This window comes from Cupressus sempervirens, chromosome 10, assembly GCF_028749045.1.
Source record: "Cupressus sempervirens isolate cs-2001-9-10 chromosome 10, ASM2874904v1, whole genome shotgun sequence".
In the NCBI taxonomy this organism is placed as follows: Eukaryota; Viridiplantae; Streptophyta; class Pinopsida; order Cupressales; family Cupressaceae; genus Cupressus; species Cupressus sempervirens.
Genome location: NC_143127.1, coordinates 834,159,045 through 834,176,730, shown reverse-complemented (window position 1 = coordinate 834,176,730; position 17,686 = coordinate 834,159,045).

The window sequence follows — 17,686 nt, the reverse complement described above, 5'->3', positions numbered from 1 at the left end:
TAGTAGAGCTTTGATTTGATACAACATACAACTTCTCTTATAGATTATAGATCTCTATTCAGTCCTTAATTCTACTTGGCCTTCATACTTTGTAGCTCTGACAACTTGTTCACCCTTCAAGCATTCATCTCGATTCTTCCCTTGAGCCTTTCCTACTCAACATGTCATTATAGAGTATTCTCTTGGGTCACTTAATGAAGAAAAACCCTTTACTCCTTCTCTTCCTTGGGTTGTCACACATGACTCCTTTTCTTCATGACCAAACATTCCTATAAATAGGAAATTAGGATTTTTTTTGCTTATTTTCCATCATCTAATTTAGGGTTTTGGATGGATTAGGTAAGATACATGTATCTACCCCATATCTTGCCTCTTCTAGAAACTTCTCCTAGAAGCCATTTTGAATTCACCTAAAAATGATTTACATTAATTTTTGTGCCACTAGCTTATCAACCTTATCTTCCTCTTGGTTCACAAGTTTCAAGAAAACAAACTTGTTAGCTGATGCAGGAGCATCCAGAGGTATAAGGGCAATCCTGTGTCACCAAAAATATGTACTTAGACTTAGTTTTGGTTTCATTTTTCTTCATTTCTAGATACCCATTTGGTTCAAAAAAAGGTTCCAACTCTCACAGTTCCACTATGAGTGTTCTAGGATAGAGTATTTGAACACCTTGGGATATGTGTAAATGCTAAAAAAATAGGAGTATGTAATTGAGCCATCATTTTGGTGAACTAAAAGGTGTAAATTGGATAGATGAATGTAATTTTAATTTAGAGCATTCCAAAAAAAAATTAGGTCAAAAGGCCCCATGGTTTGAAAGTTATCGCAGTTTTTCAAGTTTTGGAGACCTCCTAAAAATGCTTCAAAGTTAGGATAGGGGCACTAAATGACCTTGAAAGGGACCAAAAAATGTGGGATGAGTGAAGAGGGTCCATAGGGCTATAGAGAGCTTCAAGAGCTTTCTATAATTGTAAATGGTTTGTCAATTGGAGCTACGGTTCAAAAGTTATGCCTCTCAGAAGTTCGGTTACCATTTTTGGATTCTTCTAGATTTGCATCGACTTCTAATGCAGCTTTTGGAGCCTTCTATTTGGTTGGTGGATGCCAATTAGCACTTTCTAGAATGTATTCCTAGTCCTTAATGCTTTGGGGTCTATTTAAGGACATTTTAGGCATTGTAAAAGGCAATTCGGAGTGGAGTTTGACAGGAGGTACTAAAAGGAGAAATTATCTCCATATTTATGCTATTGTAAGCCCATAGGGCATGTTTTGAAGTCTATTTTCTCTATACTGGATGTATTAACTTATTTAAAAATTTAATAAAATTTCCCTTTCCTATTGTTTCCATTATGTGCTTGGGTTGTGTCCTCATCAAGTGGTATCTTGTGTCCCCATCAAGTGGTATCAGAGCTGGTTTTCCTGAGTGTGTAGACAGAGCGCCGACTGTGAGGCAGTTTGCACCAGGACTGTGTGGTTGTAGGTTTGAGTTAAGAAGATGCCTCCATGAAGAGAGCATGGTGGAAGGGCTGGAGATATTAATCTTGAGGAGGTTAGAGCCCTCCAAATGCAGGTACAAGCATTGCAGGAGGAGCTCCATAGAGGAACAAATGTTGCTGCAGGCAACAAAAGTGAGGATGACAATGACAAAGAAGAAATTGGACCAAAAGGGGAATTTGATAAGGAAGTTCTAAATCAGGCAGAGGAAAGGCTATTTAGGGCCATTACTAAGTTTGGAAAAAGACCTACAATTGATGTGTGTGTATTTTCAGGAAATCTGAAACCAAATGAGTTGATTGATTGGATCAATGAACTGGAAGAATACTTTGAGTATGAGGATATCAGGGACCTAGATAGGGTTAAGTTTACAAAGGCAAAACTGAAAGGCCATGCCAAAATCTGGTGGCAAGAGGTCCAATTGAAAAGAAATAGAAGAGGGAAGGAGAAGATCACAAGGTGGGATCGCATGGTGGACAAATTGAAGAAGCAGTTCATTCCTATTGACTACGAGCTTGATTTGTATAAGAAGATGCATTGGTTAAAGCAAGCAGGAAGATTATTCCAAGAATATACAGAGGAGTTTTAACAACTCTTGATTAGAGTAGGGCATGCAGAAGCAAATAAGGAGAAGGTTGCTCGTTATATCAGTGGGTTGCGACCTAGCATCCAAGAGGAATTAAGTCTCGTAAGAATGACTAGCTCTGAAGAGGCATACCAGTTTGCCCTATGAGTTGAAGAGAAGCTAAATAAGAGGTTTGAAGGGAGGCAAAGAGGGTGTGGTCAAGGATGAAGGGGTAGTGGTAGGTCATCTGGAGGCTGCAATGAAACCCAAAAGAAGAATTAAGATGTGGGTACTAGCAGGAACCAGAGGAACCAGGGTCCTAACCGCTCCCATGATCAAGACTTTGGAAATTAGAGAGGAAGAGGTAGAGGACATGGAAAAGAAAGATGGGGCTTTTGTGGTACTTGTTTCCCTTGTAATGAAGAAGTTCATCTTGCCTTTGAATGCCCTCAATGACAAGGAAGGGCGGATAGGAGAGCTGAGGGTCAAGCTATGGTTTCTCATGTGGATGAGGATGCAAAATCATCACATTCAGAAGATGCAAACAGAGTAGAGACTTTAGTAAATGAAAGGGTCTTACTAAATGGCAAGATTGAACTAGGAGAAAGGATGAGTTTATTCTATACCAGGTGCAAATGTGAGGAAAAATGTTTTGGTGTGATCATTGATGGTGGTAGCACCGATAACTTGGTATCAGAGGAGATGGTCTCTAAGATGAATCTCAAGAGGGGGAAACATCCCCAGCCTTATCAGATTGCTTCGGTGAAAGATGATCACAAGGTCTTGGTAAGTGAACAATGTTTAGTGAAATCCAAAATTGGGAGTTACCATGACGAAGTTCTCTATGATGTTATTCCAATGGATGTTTTCCATCTATTTTTGGGTATACCATGGTAGTTTGATAGACATGCAGTACACGATGGACATACAAACACATACTCTCTGACAAAGGATGGAGTTTGCCACAAACTGAAGCCCATGAAAAAGGAAGGTGAAAAGGTATGTAGCAATGCTAGGATTTGTCTTGTTGATGGAAGGAATTTTTTAGATGGCATGGAACATCAGCGTATGTGCTATGCTTTGATTCCTAGGAAAGATAAATAAGGTAGTAGTGAAATACCACTCAAAGTTTCAGATTTACTAGGTGAGTTTGGAGATATTATCTCTAATAACATTTGGGAAAGATTGCCACTAGTAAGGAAAATCAGTCATCAGATAGATTTAATCTCAGGGGCTAGTTTGCCTAACAAGGCTGCTCACAGGATGACTCCTACTAAAACTAAGGAGCTAAATAGACAGGTTTAGGAGCTATTGAGGAAGGGCTTGATTTGGGAGAGCCTAAGTCCATGTGTAGTACCTGCAGTACTAGCACCAAAGAAGAATAGAGAGTGGAGGATGTGAATAGACTCTCAGTCTATAAATATGATAACCATCAAGTATCGATTTCCTTTGCCAAGAATTGATGATCTTAAGGACGGCTTGAGTGGAGCTCAGTACTTCACAAAGATAGATCTCAAGAGTGGTTATCACCAGATATGGATTCAAGAAGGAGATGAGTGGAAAATAGCCTTCAAGACCAAGGAAGGTCTTTATGAGTGGTTAGTCATGCCTTTTGGATTGACGAACGCCCCAATCACTTTCATGCAGCTTATGAATGAGGTACTTAAGATGTTCTTGGTTAAGGGAAGAGAAACTGTTAATTAATCTAAAGAAGTGTATCTTTTGCAAAAAGGGAATTAGTCTACTTGAGGTTTGTTATATCACCTAAAGGTCTCAAAATGGATCCAAAGAAGGTAAAAGCCATCTTGGAATGGCCTACTCCAAGGTCTTCTACTCAGGTAAGATCATTTCATGGTCTAGTTAGTTTTTACAGGAAGTTCATAAAGAATTTCAATGGCATATGTGCACCCCTGACTGACACAATAAGAGGGGATAGAAAAGAGTTCAAATGGACTATGATAACTGCGAGAAGTTTTGAATTGATGAAGAAGAAGGTAATAGAACAACTTGTGTTGGCACTTCCAGATTTTAAGAAGATTTTCCAAGTGGATTGTGATGCTAGTGGCAGTGCTATTGGAGCTGTATCAAGCCAAGAATGTAAGCCTATTTCATATTTTAGTGAAAAATTGAATGATGCAAAGAGGAAGTATTCTGTTTATGATCAAGAGTTCTATGCAATAATTCAGGCCTTAAAGAAATGGAGGCATTATTTATTGCCAAAGGAATTTCTTTTGTATACTGATCACCAGGCATTATAGTGCCTAAATAGCCAAGGTAAATTAAATTAGAGGCATATGAAGTGGGTAGAGTCCTTGCAGAGCTATACATTTTTGTTGAAGCATAGAAGTGGAAAATCTAATAGGGTTGCAAATGCACTAAGTAGGAGATAATTGTTGCTTACAATAATGCAGGTTGAAGTAGTTGGGTTTGATGAATTCAAGAATCTGTACCCTGATGATCCTAATTTTGCTAAAGCGTGGAAAGCTTGTAAAGAGCCTGTTGCTGTAGACAAAACTAAGTGGTTAGACTATCTGATTCAGGATGGTATGTTCTTCAAGGGCAGTAAATTATGCATTCCAAGGATTTCCATGAGGGAAAATTTGATTAAGGAGAAACACAGTGGAGGGATGGCAGGACATTTTGGTCAAGATAAGACCATTGCCATTCTTAGAGAGCATTGTTTTTGGCCTTAGATTTCACAGGATGTGAAGAAGTTTGTACAGAGTTGCCAGGTTTGTCAAGTTGCCAAGGGATTTAGCCACAATACTAGACTATATCAGCCATTGCCTGTTCTATCAAAGCCATGGGAGGACATAAGTATGGATTTTTTTCTTGGATTTCCAAGGGCACAAAGGGGTAATGACTCAGTATTTGTGGTGGTTGATAGGTTCTCCAAAATGGCACATTTCATTCCATGCCAGAAAACTCATGATGCTGTCCATATTGCAGACTTTTTTTTTAGAGAGGTGGTAAGACTACATGGTCTTCCAAGGAGTATAGTTTCTAACAGAGATACTAAATTTGTGGGGTATTTCTAGAGAACATTGTGGAAAAAGTTGAGAGTAGACTTGAAATTTAGTTCTATGCATCACCCACAGAATGATGGCCAAAAAGAAGTGGTAAATAGAAGTCTGGGCAATTTACTGAGATGTTTAGTTGGGGATAAGCCCAAGAGGTGGGATTTGATTCTACCAAAATTAGAGTTTTCTTACAATAACTCTGTAAATAGGAGTATAGGTAAATCACCATTCCAAATTATATATGGAAGTAGCCCAAGGACTGCACCAGAATTGAGGAAGATAGAACAAGGGGAGAGGACAAGTGCTAAAGCTGAGGAATTTATTGAACATATCAAGTGTCTACATGAGGAGGTTCAAGCACACATTACCAAGATGAATCAAGAGTATAAAACTAGGGCTGATCAAAGGAGAAGACATAAGGAATTCCAAGTAGAGGATCTAGTCATGGTACACTTAAGAAAAGAAAGATTTCTAGCCGGTACTTACAACAAGCTGAAAATGAAGAAATTTGGCCCCTGCAAAATTTTTAAGAAACATGACTCAGGAAATGCATATGAGGTGGAGCTGCCAGATGGTATTCACATTTCTCTTATTTTCAACATTGTAGACTTAACAGAGTATCATGATGATGGTGCAGATGAGTCCAGTTGGTGTTAGAGCCATGTCCAATTCCTGCTTCTAAGAAGGAGGAGATAGAAGACATTCTAGATCATCGTGTGGGTAGGAGTACCAAAAATAGGTAGTATGAAGAGTATTTAGTCAAGTGGAATGGATGGACGATAGAGAACTCAACTTGGATTTTAGCAGCTGAGCTTTCCCATTTGGGATTTCCTCTACCATTCATAAAGTGACAGGGTCACTTTTCAATCTACCTTGGGTGTCTGATGCAGGAGCATCCAGAGTTATAAGGGCAATCTTGTGTCACCCAAAAAATGTACTTAGTTTCTATTTCATGTATTTTCATTTTTTGATGCCCATTTGGGTCAAATAAAAGTTTCAACTCTCACAGTTCCACTATCAATGTTCTAGGATAGAGTATTTGAACACCTTGGGATACATGTAAATGCCAAAAAAAGAGAGTAAGTAATTGAGCCATCATTTTGGTAAACTAGGATGTGTAAATTGGCTAGATGAATGTAATTGTAATTTAGAGCATTCCAGAAAAAGAATCAGGTCAAAACGCCCCATGGTTTGAAAGTTATCACAGTTTTTTGAGTTTTGGAGACCTCCTAAGAATGCTTCAAAGTCAGGATAGGGGCATTAAATGACCTCAAAAAGGGCCAAAAAATGGGTGACAAGAAAAGCTATTCCATAGGACTATAGAGCACTTTGAGAGCTTTCTAAAAATGTAAATGGTTCGTCAATCGAAGCTACGGTTCAAAAGTTATGCCTCCTAAAAGTTTGGTTACCATTTTTGGATTCTTCTAGATTTGCGTCAACTTCTAACGTAGCTTTTGAAGCCTTGTATTTGGTTGGTGGATGCCAACTAGATCTTTCTAGAATGTATTCCTAGTCCTTAACCCTCCGAGGTCTATTTAAGGACATTTCTAGCATTGTAAAAGGCAATTTAGAGTGGAGTTTGAGAGGAGGTACTAAAAGGAGAAATTATCTCCAAATTTATGTTTTGAAGTCTATTTTCTCTATACTGGATGTATTAGCTTATTTAAAAAGTTAATAAAATATCCCTTTCTTGTTGTGTCCATTCTGTGCTTTGGTTATGTCCCCATCAAGTGGTATCTTGTGTCCCCATCATTGGCTTAGATTTGGTGAATCTTCAATCTTTAACATAATGTAGTAGCATGACATTATCAATCTTTTGATGCTTTTCACATACTGTGTTTCTCGACATCAACTATAAAATCACTTACATTAACTAAAGTTTAATAATGCTGAACATCAACTAAACTTTACTTGACATCAGCTATCTTGCATAGCATCCACTAGAATTTTCTTTCACTCAGCTCTGACTAGATTTCTGCTTAGCTTGCACTAACTTTGCTTAGCACCTACTATCCATTCAGTCAAGCTTGGAAGACAAACTTTGTGTAACTTTTTCTTCTAAACTTTCTAAGTTTGGCCATGATTTTGTAACTTTAAGTAGATTATCAATTAATTGTGTCATCACTATCTTAATTGATCCTTCTACTTCATTACATAATCATAACTCAACCTTTCTTCTAGGTGCTTTTTTTACATCTTATTGATCAAATCTTCTTCATCAATCAACTAAGTGATAGTACTTGAATATTATAAGTAGTTGTCTTCCCAGTAAATAGAATGTTTGACACCAGTGATAAAACAATGATTGAAACCCATAGTTTTCTTAAATAATCTCCCTCTATCAATAATCTCTTAATAATGATCTTTTTAATCATATCTCAACAATCTCCCTCTTTGGCATTGATGGCAGACTAAAATGGTCAACTAAGTCAATCAAATGATGAACATATTCTTCTTGTACTACCAAGTTGACTAAGTTAAAATAGTAAGACTAATGCAAGAGCATCCTGGGTTGCACTACTATCTTGCATGTTTTTAGTTTTTGCCTTGCTTTTGGAGCTGTGTTTTTCTAAAACTATGTTTTCTTGTTTCGAAGTGCCTGCTGCAAACCATGTAACTAATTTTTAAAAATTAATGAGAGATTGCACACTTTAGGGATTGAAGAGGGCCTATATTTCTATCCATGGTCCAAGGTGCAAGTTCTAATTCTTCATAATTTGGGAGATAGGACAATTCTTCCAAAGTATCAATTTCTTGCAGTTTTGTGCAACAGTTTTCTATGCTTAACTTTGGGAATGGATGGGTTGTTTTCCTTGGTGGATCAGCCTTTAAATTCTTAATGGGTTTTAGAGAACCTAAAATATTACCAATAGTTTGAAGCGTGAGTTTTAATTTAATCGGAACAACAAGATATCATGATTTTTCTTGGAGATCAATTTCTTAACATTTAATTGCTGATGCAAGCTTACTTGTGGCTCTTCAAGTATTTAATGTTAGGTTTATTTTCATGATGGGTATTTAATAATTTCTAAGATCCAACTTGTGGCTTCTCTATGCTAGTATAAATAGATTGTTTAGGCTTAGGGCTAGAGTAGTTTTTGAAAGAGGATCAGAGAGTAGAACTCAAAAGTATAAATTTGAAGCTAGATCTTGGATTTGAATTTATTTTATGTCTGGCCATAACCCATAAGACCTTATAGCTATGCATGTATGATGATATTTTCATGAATAAATAAAGAATATTGTCCTCTCTATCTATGGTGTTGTTCTCTCTTTTGTTTTCTTCTATTGTGTTAACTCTTGCAAGGTGGTTTGGGTAGCTGAGCGTGAGAATTGGCCTTAGTTACTCCTAGCCTCCCTACATTAGCTGGTATTAGAGCTTAAGGTTTGTCCTTGTGGAAATTGGATCATGTATAACCTTGATTTAGATTTTCTTATAGGATTATAGATTTGTAGATTTGACCTATAACTTGTAGAGGGTTACAATCTTCCATGAACCTTGTTTGTAAAGATGGTTTGTGGTAGAGGAAATGTTTATATTGATATATTGGATCAATTGAGACAAATTATAGCTAGATTAGATGCTATAGAAATAGAACATAAAGAGGAGCTCATCTTGATGATGTAAGTGATGATGAAGTAGTAGCACCAAACCATAATCCAAAACCTGAAGAAGGTCAAGATGAGGAAATATTGTTGAGAGTATTATCTAGGGCACATTCAAAACCTGCTATAAAAGTTCTTCCTTATGATGGAAAATTTTGTACCAATGATGTGTTAGATTGGATCTCAGATATGGAGAAGTTCTTTGAGTATGAAAACACTCATGATAATAAGAAGGTGAAGATTTTAGTTACTAGGTTGAAAGGTCATGCTTCACTATGGTGGGAGAATTTGAAAACTAATATACAAAGGAGAGGAAAACAGAAGACCAAAACTTGGTCAAAGATGGTGAACAAGGTAAAGAAAAAATTCCTTCCTACTAATTGCCAAGTTAGCTTGTTGAGGAAGATGCAAAATTTGAGACAAAAGGACATGACTATGAAAGATTATACTGAGGAATTCTATAGATTGGACATTAGATCTAGACATGTGGATGATGATGTTGAGAAAATTGCAAGGTACATAAATAGATTGAGAATTGGAATTCAAGATGAAATAATTTTTGTAAAGTTGGAAAGTGTAGAAGAAGAATATCAATATGCCTTGAAAGTTGAGGAGATCTTAACAAAAAAGCATTAACAAAGATAAAGAGGTAGAGGTGATAGATTTTAGAGAGGTAGAGGTAGATCATATGGTGAAGGTGGTAGATTTGACAATTTGGTGTAGATAAAAACAAATTTAAATGGAAGAATGATGACAAAGACAAGACCATGTTGAATAGTGGTAGTTCTTACTAATGAGATACTAGATCTTACCGAGGAAGATGTAATTCTTATCTTAGAGGTAGTTTGTATGGTAATTGTTTTAGATGTGGCAAACAAGGGCATAGATCTTTTAAATGTAGATCTTTTTTAAGTGGGTAGAATAATAGAAATGTTGTGATTCAAGGAGACATTGAGAGTTCACTAAGTAGACTTGATGCTGGAGAAAATTTGAAGGTGAGAAGAACCTTATGTAATAGGGGAAGTGATGAGGAACCTGTCTTTAGAAGAAGTCTTTTCAAGACTAGATGTAAGATGGCTAGAAAAGGTCGCAAGGTCATCATTGATAGTGGAAGTTCAACAAATTTGGCATCAGAAGACTTGGTTACAAAGCTATAGTTGCAGAGGCTAAAACATCCCAAACCTTATCATGTTTCATGGATCAAAAATGAGCATAATATATTGGTAAGTGAGGAATGTATTTTGATGTTCAAAATTGTACATTACTTTCATGAAGTTCTATGTGATATTATGCCTATGGATTGTTGTAGTATTTTGTTGGGTAGACCTTGGAAATATGATAGATCTATTGTGCATGATGGAAGATTGAATCAATATACTCTTTGGGTAAATGGAAAGAAACAAATAATGTTGCATTTGATTGAAATTCTAGATGACGTCCATTGTACTGCAATAAAAGTTTGCATGGTTAATGGAAATAAATTTGAAAAGGAAGTAAGGAAGAATCAATTTATTTTTTCTATAGTTCCTAGAGGACCGAGTGTTGGTAGTAATGACCAAGCAATAGAAGTTGGTAATGATAGAGTGAAAACAAAATTTGAAAAATTATTGAATGAGTATAAAGATATTGTTACTAAGGATATTCCTAATGGTTTACATCCAATGAGAGGCATAAGTCATTATATGGATTTAATTCTTGGAGCTAGTTTGCCAAATAAAGCACCATATAGATTGACAGCTATAAAGAAGGAAGAACTTAATAGACAAGTGCACAAGTTGTTATAGAAAGGTTTGATCAGAGAAAGTTTGAGTCCATGTGTTGTACCTACTATATTAGCACCTAAAAAGAATGGAGAACGGAGAATGTGTAGTCATTCTAGAGCTATTAACAAAATTGTAGTGAAATATAGGTTTCCTATGGCGAGGATGGATGACATAATGGATTGTTTGAGTAGAGAAAATTATTTTACCAAGATTGATTTGAAGAGTGGCTATCATCATATCCAAATTGGTGATGAATGGAAGGTCACTTTAAACACAAAAGATGGTTTGTATAAATGGTTGGTTACGCCTTTTGGTTTGACAAATGCACCTAGTACTTTCATGAGGTTGATGAATGAAGTTCTGAAAAGATTCTTGGGTGAGTTTGTGATTGTTTATTTGGATGATATTCTAATATTTGGTAAGACTAAGTAAGAATATCTTGAGCATATTAGACAAGTATTGCAGAGGTTGAAAAAGGAAAAGTTGTTGATTAAAATAAAAAAGTGTTCTTTTATGCAAGAGAAGATTGTGTATTTGGGATTTGTGATTTCAGCTGATGGTTCGAGAATGGATCCAAAGAAGGTTAAAGTAATTTTGGAGTGGCCTACACCTAAAAATGTGGGTGTAATAAGGTCATTTCATGGTTTGGCTAGTTTTTACAGAATGTTTACAAAGAATTTCAATGTTAATTGTAATGCTATGACTAAGACAATGAGAGGAGATAAAAAGGAATTCAAGTGGACACATGGAGCTGATAAGATTTTTGAGACTTTGAAACAAAATGTTGTTGAATTACTTGTATTGGTTTTTTTTTATTTTAATAAGGTATTTCAAATTGAATGTAATGCAAATGGTAATGCAATAGGAGCTATATTAAGTCAAGAAGGTAAACATGTTGCTTTCTTTAGTGAGAAGTTGAATGATGCTAAAAGGAAGTATTCTATGTATGATCAAAAATTTTATGCTATTGTTCGAGCTTTGAAGAAGTGGAGACATTATTTGATTCCTAAGGAGTTTGTGCTATATACTCATCATAAAGCTTTACAATTCTTGGAAAGTCATTATAAATTGAATTAGAGATGTATGAAGTGGGTTGAGTATCTGCAGAATTATACATTTTTAATTAAGCATTAGAGTGGAGTTACTAACAAAGTTTTTGATCAATTGAGTAGAAGATGTTCTTTATGGATTGAAATGAAGGTTGAAGTTCTTGGTTTTGATGAAAAGAAAGAGTTGTGTGATGTTGATCTTGATTTTTCTAAGGCACCAAATCTGATAGATCACATAAGTAAGTATGACGAGTATTTCATTCAAGAAGGTATGTTGTTCAAAGGTATTCAATCATGTATGCCTAGAAGTTCTATGAGGTTGAATCTAATTATGGAAAAGCATAGTGGTGGATTGGCTGCACATTTTGGAATTGATAAGACATTGAGTTTATTAAAAGAGAAGTATTATTGGTCACAAATGTATAAGGATGTTTAGAAATTTATAAAGAGTTGTGGAGTTTGTCAATTTGCAAAAGGAGTGAGTCAAAATACTAGTTTGTATACACCTATTACTCTTCTTGAGAAACCTTGGAGTGACATTAGTATGGATTCTATTCTTGGACCACCTAAGACAGTGAAGGGGTATGATTCCATATTTTTTGTAGTGGAAAATTGTTTTAAGATGTCTCATTTCATACCATTTAAGAAGACATTAGATGCTGAGCATGTCACAAAAATTTTCTTTAAAGAGATTATGAAATTGCATGAATTACCATGAAGTATTATTTTTGACAGAGATAGTAAGTTTGTTAGTTATTTTTGGAAGAATTTGTGGAAGAAGATGGGTATTGAAATGAAGTTTAGTTCTACATTTCATCAATAGACAAATGGACTGATAGAGGTTGTGAATAGAAGCTTGGGTAATTTGCTGAGTTGTTTAATTGGGAATAAGCCAAGTAATTAGGAGATGGCATTGGTACAAGATAAATTTGCATATAATAATTCTATGAATAGTAGCACTAGAAAGACACCTTTTGAGATTTTTACTGGAATGAATCCTAGAGGAGTATTATATTTGAGAGATATTGTTGGTGAAGAAAAGAGAAGTGCTACAGGAGAAGAACATTCTAATCTTATGGAGTCTTTACATAATGAAGTGAAGTTGAGGATAGAACAAACGAATTAGAAGTATAAGGAGAATGTTGATCAGTCTAAGAGACATCATGATTTTCAAGTTGGTGATGAGTTGATGGTTCATCTAAAGAAACGAAGATTTTTGGTTGGACCATATAGTAAGCTAAAGATGAAGAATTTTGGGCCTTGTAAGATTTTGAAGAAGTTTGACAATGGAAACACTTATGAAATTTAGTTACCTAATGATAAGGATATATCTCCTATGTTCAATGTAGTTGATTTATACAAGTATCATGAGTTAGATGATGAAGTTATCATATCTGAGGATTATCCTAAGAAGCAGATTGAAAAAGTTGAATAGATATTGGATTAGAGAATGGGTATGTGCAGGATCATGGTGTACAGAACTATGGCCTTAAGTGGCAGTGAAAAACTAGCAAATCGGGGTTATGTCAACTTGACACATAATTTTAAAGTGGTACTGAACTTTATATCAAAAAGTTGTAAGAAAATAATCTGTAGGAAATTGAATCTAGTTTCTAAACTACAAGGCCTTATTTGGAGAAAAAATTATTTGACTAGTCAAAAGTTTGGATTTTAATGCAGTGCTACAAAAAATTTCAGGGCGAAAATAAAAAGTAGGTGTATGTCTGACCACCTTAATCATAATCAAATGATAATATTTTTAAATATAATTTTAGATATAAAAAGTAGACTCATGCCTGGATGTGACAAATATTTTTGGGAATTTTCATTCCAAATAAATAGTTAATTATAAATTTTTTACTATACTATTTTCAAAATTAAAAAACTCCCTTGTCTGACCACCTTAACTAGTTCAAAAAAAATAAAAATTAAGTTTTTTTTTTTTTTTCTTATACTAGTCATAGCATAGAATGTGACGCATCTTTTGGATTTCACAAATCTTATACAGTTTGAAAGTTATAGCTATTTTTCAACCAGTATGTCAATCAACACTTTGTAGCTAACTCCATTAGAAAATAAGTAATAATTACTTACTGAACTCGTAATTTGACAAACCTTACATTTATGAAAAGCTAAGAACATTCTTAAGAAACCCTTTTTATTACATCAAATTTTGGTTAAAAAAAAGTCGTCAGCTACATGCTTGAAGTAGAAAATGCATAAGAACATGCCAAAAACACATTTTCGTGATGTTTTAAAGATGACCATATAAGGTTGGTATCGAAAGATATAGTAGGAATTATAAAAGTATTAATTGTTTTCATTTAGTATTAGGATGGGTGGGAAAAAAATTGGAATAGATTTTGAAATTCTTTGAGGCATTTCAAAACTACATATTTTTTAGATCACCACTTTTTGGCACACCATGATCCTGCACATACTCGAATTGGTAAGAGCACAAGGCGAAAAGATTATTATGAATATCTGGTGAAGTGGAAGAACATACCTATGGAAGATGCTTCATAGATTTCTCAATCCAAGTTGGATTTAGTTTAGCTTATGAAATCTTAATGATTTAGAAGAATCATTTCATCTAACCCTTGTTGTCTAATGTAGGAGCATCCTAGGTTGACTACTATCTTGAATTTTTTTAGTTCTTACCTTGTTGCTGAAACTATGCTTTGCTAAAACTATGTTTTCTAGTTTCTAGGTGCCTATTGTAGATAGTGCAAATAATTTTGTGCAATGAATGAGGGGTTTATGACTTCAAGGATTAAAGAAGGCCTAGGTTAATATCTATGGTCCAAGGCACAAGTTATAATTCCTTATAATTTGGAAGATATGGTAATTCTCCCAGAGTATCAATTTTTAGTAGTTTTGCATGACAATTTTATGTACTTAAGTTTCAGAATTTATGCACACTTTTCCTTTATGGATCAGCCTTTCTAAACTTAAGGAGTTATAGAGGACCTAAAATTCTACCCATTGTTTGAAGCATGAGTTCTAATTGAATTGGAGCTAGGATATGTCATAATTTTTCTCAGACATCAATTTCTTAACATTTAATTGCCGATGGAAACCGATTTGTGTCTCTTCAAGTATTTAATGTTAGGTTTATTTTCATGATGGGTATTTAATATTTGCTAAGAGCTAACTTGTAGCTTCTATATGTTCTATAATGATATATAAGCCATTTTGGTGAGTATAAATAAAGTGTTTAGGCTTAGAGCTAGAGCATTTTTTGAAACAGGGTTAGAGAGTAGAACTAGAAATTTTGAAGTTGAAGTTGGATTTTGGATTTGAATGTATGATTTATCTGGCTATAATCAAGAAGACCTTATAGAAAAGCATGTATGATGATATTTTGATGAATCAATAAAGAATATTGTCCTCTATCTTTTGTTTTGTTCTCTTTTGTGTTTGCTTCCATTGTGTTAACTCTTGCAAGGTGGTTTGGGTAGCTAAGTGTGCCAATTGGCCTTAGTAACTCCCAACCTCGCTACATCAAAGACATTACAAAAAGAAACTTGTATCCAAATTTCTCCCTCTATCAGAAACTTCCATCTTTTAATTAAGTTACAAAACCCTCTCTCATAACTTCCTCTACATTTTTTCCTGTATCTCCCTCATACTAGGTAGATTAGGATTTCTCCATCTTTCTTACATCATTCATGTATCATCTTCTAATCAGCAACATCAACAATTGTCTGATCTCCCTTTAAGATTAGTAGCTTGTCCATCTTCTTTGACAAAAATCTCTTGTACTTTCTCTCTTTCTAATCAGTAGATCTCCCTTTCTAATGATAATTAGATTAATGTACTTTCTCCCTCTTTATTTTGGTAGCTCTTGGTTATCTTTCCTTCTTGATCAATTTAATATACTTTCTCCCTCTTTGACAATAATGCCAAAGACATAGACCAAAACCTTGTCATCTCAAAATAAGCAGATATAAGCTTTTGTAGATTCTTCAATTTCTCCCTCTATCACCTATCCTGTGACTGATTTGAAATTTTAGATCTATGATTACTTTAGACAGCTCCTAGAGTAAGATCCTCTACATCAATTTCTAACATATGAACATCAACTAGTTTGATGTAGAGCATTTCTTTTGTTTCTTAGATAGTTGTTGATAGGGGTATCATCCCTAGTTTAGCTCTTAGATGGTCACAAACATCCTTAGGTAATGGTTCTGAGAAGATATCAACAATATGCTCTTTTGTGTTAACATATTCTATCTTCTCATTTTTATCTTGAACTAATTCACTTAGGTAATGATACTTAATTGCAACATGCTTTGTCTTTGTGTGCATCACTGGATTCTTTGATATATTGATAGCACTTGTATTATCACAATAAAGTTTCATTGGTTCTATGATCTCATCCTTCATTCCTTTGAGTAGTTGTTTGATCCATATAATGTTTGTCTAGTTCATAGAAGCAACAACATATTTAGGTTCAACAATAGGTCATGAAGTGCAACACTATTTCTTGCTAGTTCATGTAACTAGTCTCTTGCCTATGAAAAATTCTCCTCCACTAGTGCTCTTTCTGTCATCAATATTTCCTAGCCAATTAGCATCAGTATAGGCTTTCAATTCAAACTTTTTATTCTTCTTATAGTATAGACCAAATTCTTCTATTGCTTTTAGATATCTCATTATTCTCTTCACAACTGTTAAGTGATTCTTCTTGGGATTAGTAGAGAATCTTGCAACTATCTCTATAGATAATGCAATATTAGGTCTACAATGTACTACATATTGCAATTTTCTAATCATAGACTTTTGTCTTATCACCATAGGTGTATGTACTAGTTTAGAATCTTCTAATCTAAAAGTATTTAGTATCTCCTTAACATACTTTGAATGAGTGATATATATACCATACTTTACCTGATATATTTGCAATCCTACAAAAAATTTGATTTCTCCAAACATAGACATTTGAAATTCTTGCTTCATCTAATTTGCAAAATCCTTACATAAAGTATCTTGTCCTTTGAATATGATATCATCAAAAAATATTTCATATCTAAAAATACCTTTTCCTTTTTCTAGCCTTGTGTATAGATTATTGTTATCATTAGTCTTTTCAAATTTAATCTTCATAAGATAAGTATGAAGTCTTGCATACCACTCTTGGTGCTCGTTTCAAACCATATAGTGCTTTATGCAATGTACATACCATGTTCTTATTTTTATCATCAACAAAATCTTCTGGTTGTTCTATGTAAACTTCTTCCTCTAGTATGCCATTCAAAAATGTAGGTTTAACATCCATTTTATAAACTTTGAAACCTTTTTATATAGCATAAGCAAGTAGAATTCTTACTCCTTCCATTCTAGCAACAGGAGAAAATGTCTCCCCATAGTCTATTCCTTCTTCTTGTGCATACCCTTTGCAAACTAATCTTGCTTTATTTCTTGCAACTTCACCATTTTCATCTAGCTTATTACTAAATACCCACTTAGTGCCAATCACATTCTTGTCTTTTGGTCTAGGAACTAGGCTCCAAGTTTTGTTCTTATCTATTTGTTAAATTTCTTCTTCCATAACTTTTTACCAGTCCACATCTTCTAATGCATATTTCACTATTTTGGGTTCCTTCATGCTCAGAAAACATGATTCAATTCTCAATCCATTTTTTTTCATTGGCCTAGCATCTTTGTTTCCAATGATTTGATTAGTAGGATGATGTCTTTTGATATATTTGGACAATCTTGGCTCAGCTCTTATTTCTTCATTTTTTATTCCAAATTAAGAATCACTTTGTACATCTCTGTTAGGTATCTCAACATCTCTTCCATGTGTACTAATCTCAAAATTAGAATCTATGTCTACTTCATTCTGTAACTCAACATCTAAATGCAACTCAGTTCTTGAATGTAACTCAACATTCATAGGATGTGACTCGATAGTCACTAAAATTTGTTGTTGGTTTGCAACTTGATTTGCAACATCTTCTTCTCTAGTAGGAATTCCTTCATAAATTTATACAAATGATTTGTACCTTTCTAGTTTTTTTAAAGGTTCACCCTCATGTACTTTTTTATATTCATCAAAATTCACATTTGAACTTTTCACAATTTTGTTAGTGTTAGCATTCAAACACTTGTAAGATTTACTTCTTGTGTAGTAGCCAAGGAATATATCTTCTTCACTTTTTGAATCAAGCTTTCCATTC